The 11099-nt window shown below is 37.4% G+C and overlaps 1 pseudogene across 1 annotated transcript; it reads left to right on the top strand.

Annotated features, from left to right (window-relative positions):
* Window positions 1–1455: 1455 nt before the first annotated feature.
* LOC308529745 (calmodulin-alpha-like) lies at window positions 1456–1960 on the top strand (annotated as a pseudogene). Its single transcript has one exon. The product of its transcript is annotated as a calmodulin-alpha-like (transcript).
* Window positions 1961–11099: the final 9139 nt, after the last annotated feature.

The raw sequence follows: 11099 nt of genomic DNA, 5'->3' as shown, positions 1-11099 counted from the left end.
AGTAGGGTGCATCCTTACTTTAATATAACTGTGTCCTTATAAGAAAAGAAGAGACACAGGGGGAATACCATGTGACACTAATGAAGATCGAAGTGCGGCAGCCACAAGTCAGGGAATGTTAAAGATTGCTGCCAAACACCAGAAGCTAAGGATTCTCCTCCACATGTTTCATAGGGGACAGGGTCATGCTGAAATTTTGATTCTAGACTTTTTTAGGCTCCAGAACTATGAGATAATACATTTCTGTTGTTTCAAACCATCCACTTTGTGATACTTTTTTATGGCAGCCCTAGGAAACTCATCATCTTTTCAAAGACACCATAAAAATAGGGAATAGCAACAAAAATCATTTATTTTGAACAACAACAAAAAACTTCTCCAGAAAAATGTTGCCTCAAAAAGATAACAACACCACCTTTCACCATGATTAAAGAAACAATTACAACTGTGAAGGAAATATAAGGATTCAAGGAGATGTGACTCAATAGGAGAAGCTACGTTTTTAGACATATGGCAATAAAGTGGTATCTAATAGAATTCAAGAAGAATATGTAAGAAAACAGAATTATTTAGGAATAAAACTAGATTACAGTATCACAAAAGATAGTGACACCATAGAAAGCACAAGAAGAGATGTACATGAGAAAATAAAATAAACAGAAATAAAGATATAAAAATGTTGAAGGTAAAATGATACACAAAAGATAGGCAAAATATATCTAAGACTCACATAATTGGAACCAAAAAAACCCCAGAATAATAGAAGAAAAGCAGTATTTAAATACATTTCAAGAAAACTTTCTCAAATAAAAGACTTGACTCTAGCTATTGAAGAACAAACTACAACCCACAGAGAGGTTACACTGTGACATAGAATGGTCATTATTGAGACAGAACCTAAAAACAATTGTTTAATTTTTTTTGGAGGATCATAGTTTTTTAATTAAAATATGATTATATGCATAGGGGAAACAGTCAATAAGATTGTTAATAACTATGATGATGCCAGGTGGGGACCAGACTTTTCAGGGGGATCACTTGGTGAATTATACAAATGTCTAACCACTATGATGTACGCCGGAAACCCATATAATCTTGAACTGTAATTGAATGTTTAATTTTAAAGATAAAGAATTTGGGGGAAGCAGAAAGAGATATCAAGATAATTTTAGGTGAAAGAAAAATCAAGATACTATCAAACTTCCCCTGCAATTATCTATGAAAAGATGGTGAAAAAAAAATTCCAAGGGAAAAAAATGCAATGACTCAAGAAAAGAAAGTGTGACTCAAACTTTTATACCTAGCTAGGCCATCCTTCAAGTATAAAGGCGATAGAAGACTATTATTTTTTTAAAGACATATTTGCAAGTACTCAAGGAACAGAGTTCAAGTAGAGTGAGCTTGTGAGCTCAGTGGTTGTGTGGTCACGTGTCGAAAGCCAGTACCACTTGCATCATGGCTGACCAATTGATTGAAGAACAGATTGCAGAATTCAAAGAAGCTTCTTCACTATTTGACAAGGATGGTGATGAAACTTTAACAACAAAGGAATCAGGAACTGTAATGAGGTCTCTTGAGCAGAATCTCATAGAAGTAGAGTTATAGGACATGGTTCAAGAAATAGATGCAGATGCCAATGGCACAATTGACTTTCCAGAATTTCTGACAATGTTGGCAAGAAAAATGAAAGACACAGAGAGTGAAGATGAATTAGAGAAGCATCCTATGTGTTTGATAAGAATGGCGATGGCTATACTAGCGCCGCAGAGCTTCGCCATGTGATGACACACCTCGGGAGAAATAAACCGATGAAGAGGTTGATGACATGACCAGGGAAGCAGATATTGATGGTGATCAAGTAAACAATGAAGAGTTTGTACAAATGATGACATTGTACAGAATGTGTTCAGTTTCTTGTACAAAATTGTCTATTTGCCTTTTCTTAGTAACTTATCTGTAAAAGGTTTCTCCTACTGTCAAAAAATATGCACTTATAGTATTTAGGACTTCATTCCTCCATATTTTCTTCCCTTATCTTACTGTCATTGTCCTGAAACCTCTCTCTCTCTCTCTCTCTCTCTCTCTCTCTCTCTCTCTCCTCTCCCTCTCTCTCTCTCTCCCTCTCTCCCTCTCTCCCTCTCTCCCTCTCTCCCTCTCTCCCTCTCTCCCTCTTTCCCTCTCTCCCTTTTCCTGAGGTCAGAATATTTCAAGTAAAATACACTTTGGCTGCATACATGGCTGTCTAGAAAGATAATGCAATCTTCTAAGTGATCACAGCAACAGAAGTTGACAATAGAAAGGGAATATATTGGCCTAGCTCCCAGAATAATAAGGAAAATAAAGAAGCTTGGCTTTGAAAGGACAAACATGAGCTCTAGGAGAAGTCTAGGCAACTGATAGACAGCCTTTCAGACACTACCCTTGGGGGGAATGAATTCTAACTTTCTGAAGTATTTTTGATGCTTTGCTCAAAAGTAAAACTCCAAAAACTGCGTAGATCGCATGTTACAACACCAGATTGTAAGACGAAAATTAACCAGGAAAAGGTAGAATACATGCTGGGTAACAAAAGCAGCAAATGTCCAGTAGAAATGTCATGATCTGTGTGCCTACACTGGTAGGTTGGAAGAAAGGGACCAGAACAATTCATTCCTATTTCAGAGTTGTTAGAGAAGCTAAGAAACAGAGATGAGTCGAAGGAGGCATAACAATTAGAAGCTGTTTACCAAAGCTCTCTGTGCTCATGTCCACATCCTGTTTACCCTCTCTTTTCCAAAACTTCTTCAACTCATGGAGCTTACTCTGGACTCACACTCACTCTTGCTTGTTGATATCTCTCTCCCTGTGACATGCATGGTTCCTGCCCAGGGACATAACACTTTTCCAGATGTGCCCATGTTTCTGGTACTGCAAGACAGTTCCTTTAAGAGAATGTGCCATCTTGTTCGTGGCACTAATTGAATTAATAGTTCATGCCTATTGAAATCATTGCTGGTACCCCTCTATGGTATCTGTGCTTTGAAACTTTTAGACTTTCTGCTCAATGGGGTGTTCTAAGCTTAGGAAAATGTATTCAATCGCCTTAAGTCAGGTCTGCTACAAAGAACCACTGGCAGTTGGGAAGATATGGCCAAACCCAGAAACATGTTGCCCAAGGCCAGCAAGTTGGCAACAGTTTTCCCCTAAGTTTCACAATTCTGTACAAAATTTTATTTTCTGATTTGGTATTGTAAAGATTCCATCTGTCTCCACTTTGGGGCAGTTTAGAAAACACTGGAAAAAATGTTGGGAGCAGTCAAATCTTTCTTAGGTAGAGTTTTATTTTTGCTATGGTGCTATCCGGAATTTAAGAGCAAAACAAAACGAAACAACAACCGAAGAGCCGCTACAAAAGCCATCTGCTGCTGAAGGCCTTCAGCTATTCCTTTCCATACCTACTGCCAAGGGAGGTCCCCAAGACATTACGAGTCCAAAGGGGGAGTTCCAAATCCAAGCCTTTTACATAGCAAATCAGTACGAGTGGAAACACAATAACAGATACTTGTCATTTTTGCATATTTGAATACTTTTATATTCATAATAAATTCACTTGGAAATAAACATGAATTTGGAAGAGCATGGTGGCATTTTAATCATTCTTAAGCAGGAAAAAGGTAACTGTTTTTTGGCATGGAAACTTTCCACTTTTAGTAAGAGAAGAGTGAGAGAAGGCAGAGTACACTGTCAGTTCCACCAGGTTCAATTAATTGTTGAAATCAAACAAAAATAGCCTCTCGAGATACCCATTGTTCTGCAGCTGCTGGCTTTGGAATGTTTGCTGTCTCCTTCCTTCTGACTAATCACCATGGTTGCCCAGTTTCCTTTCCTGATTTCCTACCAGAGTTTGTGATGTGTCATGGGAAGAAAGGGCAACCCTCCCAACATTTCTTTCCAGGCCTTTTGAACACAGCCATCCTGGAGCACGTGGCCTTCTTTTCAAATTCCTGAATTTCTTGACCTGTCTGGACTCAGAGGCTGTGTTTGTGAGCATGCATGCTTGGGCTGCTTGATAAGGGAGCCTAAGTGGCTTCCTGTTTGAAAGAGGTCAGAAAGATGTGAATCTTGAATGGAATCCGTGCACAAGACCTAGCCCTGATGCATTTTCTTCTTCCTTTTTTAAATCTCCCTTTGCTTCTTGCTGCTTTGTTGAAAGAGTTCTAGATTGCTAAAAGTATAATCTGCTTCTGAATTTAGCAATTACTAAAAGGGGTTATATCACGTGGAGATAGAATCCCATTTAGTTGAATGTCAAACTTCTAGATACTTGGATGTCCGGAACATAGAAATGAACTTCAAAGTAAAAGGTAAAGACCACTAGCATAGTTGCAAAAACTCCATGCACTGAGACCCACACACTTCACATAGAAAAGTTTTAAAATTTGGAACACTGCCTGGTGTATGTTAAACACTACATAAATGTTTGTGGTTATTATCAGAACTTAGCTGTTTTTACATATAAATCTAGTAAACGTCATTTTCATGTTTCTCAGGGGAAAAACAGATTGCCAAAAGCATTAATGAGCGATGGAAAAGATAAAATGAGAATATTGTGGAAATCTAGCTATAATGAAACAGAAAGTTAAAAAAATCACAATTGCAGTAGTTGGCCCATTTAAACTGCCAAAGGATCAGGAATGTGTCACTCTGTTCTTTACAGACACCACCCGAATGATCATAGTGACCCCCAAAGTCATCCAGAAAAATCCAATTAGCTTTCATATATTCTAAGAATGTAACGCAAGCCATAGCTGGTTTTGCTCAGTGGATAGAGTGTCAGCCTGTAAACTGCAGTGTCCCAGATTTGATTTCGGTCAAGGGCACATGCCCAGGTTGCAAGCTTGATCCCCAGTAGAGGGCGTGCAGGAGGCAGCCAATCAATGATTCTCTCATCATTGATGTTTCTCTCTCTCTTCTTCTCCCTCTCCCTTCCTCTCTGAAATCAACAAAAATATATTTTAAAAAAAGAATGTAATGCAAGATAATATTTAAAAAAATGAATGATTAAAAGGGGTGGACTGAAGCACTAAATAGGATTTTTATCAACTATCTTGGAAAATCTATTTAAATAGGGCAGCTCATGCATCAACAGTTACCGTGAAGCCTTGCTGAATACCATGATGCTGTCGAATTTGAAGACAGCCCATCACATAGTCTAGTGCTCTGCACAGACATGGCTTAAAGACTGAGGTGAACTCTGCAGTCCTCTCCCCGGACTGGACCACGTGGGGCTCTCCTTATAACTAGCTGTATGATGGTGAGGAAGCCTCCAGCTTGCCTTCCAGGAGAATGCAACTCCTTTGCTCAGGATGAGTCACCACAGTCTATTTACAACCCGCCTAATTGGTGTGTATGCTGACATCGGTTCCCCACTGTCAGCCTAGGCAGCAGGGCTCAAACATGATTCAGAGTATCCTTCAGTTATGTCTCCCGCCCACATGTGCATGTCACAGCTCTCCCCAGGTATCCATCATCATCAAAAACACTTGCTGCCACATTGCACCTCACACATCCTGTTCTTTGACTTTCATACCCTTGTTCCCAATGTGGCCTCTCCCTGACAGTTCTCTCCCCATCCACTCACCACCTCAATATCTAGCTCAGTAGGTCTCAACATGGGCCAGTTTTGTCCCTGAGGGGACATCTGGCAATGTCTCAAGATGGTTTTAATTGTCATAACCAGGAGTAAGGTACTAACCAGCATGAAGTGGACAGAGGCCAGTGATGCTGCTAAACATCTCACAGTGCACACACAAGTCCTTCAACACAGAGTATTACTCAGCCCAAAATGCCAATGGTGCCGAGATCTCACTGGTCCCCATTTCAAATCTCACCTCCCCTGAACACTTCTCTGCCCTGTACTCCTTACTGTATGAGCCAGGTTAGGGCTCTCTACTCTCCCCTTTTAGTCCTTGAAACGGTATTCTTTCTTTGAGATTTCCACACTGTGGCAAAATTGCCTTTGTGTAGTTCCCTTTCCCCTAATTAACTTGAAGCTCTTTTTCATCCATGTATGACCAGCACTTGGACTAATACCTAGCTCATTGTAAGTTTTAAAAAATGTTTGAATGATTAAATGAAAAAGGAACAATTTGGTTTCAAGCTATATGCCCTTGCTTTTCTGTTAATTAGTTGGCGGTATCAAAGACATCTTGCTGATCCTCTTGAGAATTTTAAAATACAGAGTAAGTGGTCCTTATCCTCTTACATTCCATTAGATCTGTGTTCTAGAGTGTCTCATCGTCTTTGATGATAATCTTTGGATGGTGTTAACAGCACATTTAATGCTAACAATGAGCCCATATTTCACTGCAAGTAATCTGCTTTGGAATTATTTTCTATTTAAGAGAGCAGTTTCTGCGGTCAGATTAAGTTCCTGCCTGTGTTCAGTTCTGGGATCTACCACCTACCACTGTGCGATCTTGAGCAAATTACTTAAGCCTCAATTTAGTGTCCGAAAAGTGGGGGCAACCGTGGAATAGAACTCATAGATTTGTTATGAAGATTAATTGAGCTAATATTGGTCAAATGCGTAGGACAGATTTTGGCACCTAACAAGTTCTATATAAGTGATTGTTAAACAGGGACAATCGGGTATCAACTCCCTGTTGCTGGTCATGAGTGCATCAGCCAGGTAATTCAATCTCATGTTATCATGTTACTCTGTTATATTGCATTCCTGGAGAGAAATGCATAGAACCATGTTAAACAATAAGAACATGCATGATTTGCCCACTATGTGTGCTGGTCTGGCCAAAATAACTCTACGGAACTCATCAAGCTTTTTTGCAGGCAGATGACAAAGTGCCTCACAATCTTGGCACAGATACAAAATCCACCGATCGTCTAAGTTTACTGCTACTGCATTCTAATTTTTCTGCTTCAAAAAGTGGCATTTTAATCATTCTGCCCATAGCAACTAATGTCCTTTAAATTAACATTAAAAATTCATTCTTTTGGTTTATCCTTCCTGAGTCAAGCTAATTAACTATCAGCAGAAAGCCCTTTAAGTTATAATCTGAATAGGTTACATGTTCTAATTTTGAGTGTCTCATAGAGGAAAATTGAAACCCCAAAAAAGGAGTGAATTAATTAATGTTAATTAAAGAGTACAGCATAAAACAGCGGACAGGTCGATCTCTGGAGGGCAATTAGAAAGCCATTGCTGGGACTAAGCTGACCCTTTGCAGCATACAGTTTTGGACAAAGGACTTTGCCACAGTGACTTTGTAAAGAATGGGGAAAGGAAGCCAGAGACAAGACTAGAAGCAGCACCGCAGACAGGTTGTAGATATCTATCCATTACTTCATATGTAATATTACATATTCTCTGTAAAAAGAAACCAAATAACCAAATCAACTCCTGAAGGTTGTACATGTTATATTTTTAGTCAAATATTTCCTGACTCCTTCCTACATACAGGTTTTATTAGCTACTGAGGGAAATACAAAGATAAGATGGTCACACCCAAAGATTTTACAGTATATGCCTGGCCGTTGTGCCTCAGTGGTTGAGTGTCAACCTATGAACCAGGTCACGGTTATATTCCCAGTTAAGTCACATGCCCAGGTTGCAGGCTCAGTCCCCAGTGTGGGGTGTGGAGGAGACAGCCGATCCATGATTCTCTCTCATCATTGATGTTTCTATCTCTCTCTCCCCCTCTCCCTTCCTCTCTGAAATCAATAAAAATATATTTACAAAAAAACAAAGAACTTACAGTATAGAGCAGTGCTGTCCAATGGACTTTCTGTGTGATGAAAATATTCTCTATCTGCACCATCCAAGTAGAAGCCTACATATAGATAATCAACCCTGGAAATGTAGCTCCTGTGGTTAAAATTTGAATTTTTAATTTTACTTAATTTAAATTTAAACATAAATAGCCACAAATGTTTACTATATTGGCTATCTCAGACCTGGAAAGTGAGACATACGGAATACTGCTGATTTTTATTACTTAAAGATTTCCACAATGTGTCAATCATTGTTTCTCTCATGCCAAACCATTGCATTATTGTATCTCTCTCTGTCTCTCTCACTCTCTTTCACACACAAACACTCATACTCACACAGGTGTATGCACAGAAGCTTATGCACATGTGCCTGTACACATGTGCACACATACACAACTCTGTTTTCTATTCAGTATGATATTCATCAACTGAAACTGATTTTTCTCATGGCTTGGAGAGATGGAACACATCTGAGTTTCTGGAGAGAAGGAAAGAAAATAGCTGCCTATGAAATATTATAATTTTATTAAAGAAAATACTTATATTTTCTTACAAACTATAGGAAAGTAAACTGGAGGAAGAATTTGGGAGACACAAATGGTTCTCAACAGAAATCTATAAGGGGAGTATCAGAATCTAGAAAGGAGAAGGAGAGAGGCTATGAGATTTTATGGTAAACTAATTGGTACATAGGTTTACAAACTTCAAGAAATACTACCGTGACTTACAAATAGTTAAAACACATTTGTTCTAAAAGGCTGATGGGTCTTTTCACTGCATAGCCAACATTCACATGACCATTTTTTTTTCAATGGACATCAGAAATTCACTGAATGTTCTGGGAACTAATAGCTTGGGTGGTCCTGGGGCTCTCCCCAGATTTGCTGACACAATCACTAATTGTGTATGTTGGACAATATAAATTGGACTTTACCTTCATATTCTTAAATGGAAACTAGGCGTATAGTTGTGAAAACTGATTTGAATTTATTCATAGTTTACTGAGTTAACAAAATAATTTAAAGTATAGTAACAGTGGGATTCATTATTCAGTACACATCATTAAGAAGATTTTTCCCCCAAATTCAAATCTATAATTCATTAGGGGTATTTACAATGCCCCTAATGAATTCCAAGAGGTTTGGCAAATTTACACCTCTTTTCAAATTGTGTGCATCAAAGATGGGTTTCAGATTCAGTGATTTTCTTTGTTGAGTCATTAAATTATGCTTCCTTATTCCCCCATCTTTTGGTGCTTGACTTGAACAATACCAATATTGCCACCTATAGGACAAATGATTTTTTTGGTTTGTTTCTCAAGACCAAGATGAAGAAGAATGAAAAATCGTTGGAAAATGGATCATTCTGAATAGTTGAGTTTTGACAGTTTTTTAGAATCAATGTTTTGATAACCTTTGTACTTATTTATTTAGTTTTAGTGATGTTGAATGGAAAACTAATTGAAAGGTCCTATGTAAGTCCCTGACTTCTCAACTAGTACTAGGACATTGAAGATAATCAATAGTTTTTTTGTCAAAAAGAAGGATCATTAACAGTATGAATTATGGTGCTAGATTATTTGACCCTAGGCAAAATCATCCTATGCTGTTGTAGCCTTTGAGTATTTCAGTCAATAGATTATTCATTTAGTCACTTGTCTGAAGCCTCTACTGACTTTTCACAGCTGACAGTATATATTCCTCTTTGGCAATTCCTACTCTTTCATAGTTGCGCCCAGTTTCTGTAATTTAAACCCAAATGACTACACTAGTTAGGGCTATTTGCAAAATAAGAGTAATTCGGAAGCAAGTTTGTGACTAAAGAATTCATAAATCTTACTTTAGGAATTTTGTTACTCTGATTATGTTTGCTCAGATGAGTTTTTGTAACACACTTGCTAATGCATAGCTGTATTTCCAACAGGTGAGATTATGGAATAAAAGATCTGGAGTGGAAGACTCATTAATGGCATCATTATTTTGAAAATTTCCCCCAATATTTAACTTCATTTTAATTTTCATATGTGATAACTCTTTATGCTTGAAATAAAGTTTCAAAATTTAATAAAAGGTATTTATTATATTAGAAATATTTAAAAATCTGTAATCTTCCCTAAATTTTTCAATTCCAGTACCAATATACCATATAAAAGTTATTTAAAATGTTATATTTTTCTCTAAATTAGCAGATTATGTTATTCTGAGCAAGAGTTAATGAACTTTAAACAACCAGATAGCATATAGAACATTATTTACTCATCTTTAACTCATTGAATTCACAAATAAATCACACCTTGACATATGGAAGACTTTTAAAAAGTGAAAATGAGAAAATTTTTGTTTAAATTAATTTTAAAAAAACAAAGTAAATTCCAAACTTCTAACTTAGAAGTATTATATGTATGAGGTTTGTGCAAAACCTTAGACAACACTTTAATACATCAGAAAAAAATTGAAATAGACTTCATAGTCTATCTTCTACTATAACTTCAACATTAATCAATAACCTTCTAAGTTAGAACTTTTCTGGGGGTAAAAATGGAACTAGACATCCATGATCCTTATTTGGAAAAGATGTTTATTACTTATCTATATCAAGTTTCTGTTTGTTTTTTTTAAATATATTTTATTAATTTTTTACAGAGAGGAAGGGAGAGGAATAGAGAGTTAGAAACATCGATGAAAGAGAAACACTGATCAGCTGCCTCCTGCACACTCCCTACTGGGTATGTGCCCGCAACCAAGGTACATGCTCTTGACCGGAATCAAACCTGGGACCCTTGAGTCTGCAGGCCGACGCTCTATCCACTGAGCCAAACCAGTTAGGGCTTGTGTTTTATTATGTTTAAAATTAATATTAAATAAGAAATCCATAGAAAGAAGTTAAAACATTGGGGGAAGGCTCAGAAAGTACACCATCTAGTACATCTTGCAAAGATGATCAAACAGTGTTTCTTTAAAGAAAAATATTTCCACAATATATTTAGTTTGGGAAGCACTTTATATCATACCTCTTAATTAGATATTCATAATTCACTTTGCAGATTAAATACTATTAATCCCCAAATGAAATAATATATGCCACTTCAACCCAAATTTCCCCAATTAATTGGACCATGGAATCCTTTTTTCTCCAAATGCCTTTTAAAGTCCTACTGAAGCATGTCATCTGGGCACACATTCTAGGAAAACTCACAGATGTTTGCTTCTCCTTTCCCAACAGGCCATGATAGATTTGTACTTCTTTACATCTTTTAAAGTTTGACATCACTAAATCACCTGCATTTGTTCAGATAAATGTGGTAGTTGTGACCTGTGTCACTTCTCAGC

Source organism: Myotis nattereri, assembly GCF_964212035.1.
Source record: "Myotis nattereri genome assembly, chromosome: 1".
NCBI lineage: Eukaryota > Metazoa > Chordata > Mammalia > Chiroptera > Vespertilionidae > Myotis > Myotis nattereri.
Note: the sequence above shows the minus strand (reverse complement) of the source record. Positions and strands in the feature narration are given on the sequence as shown.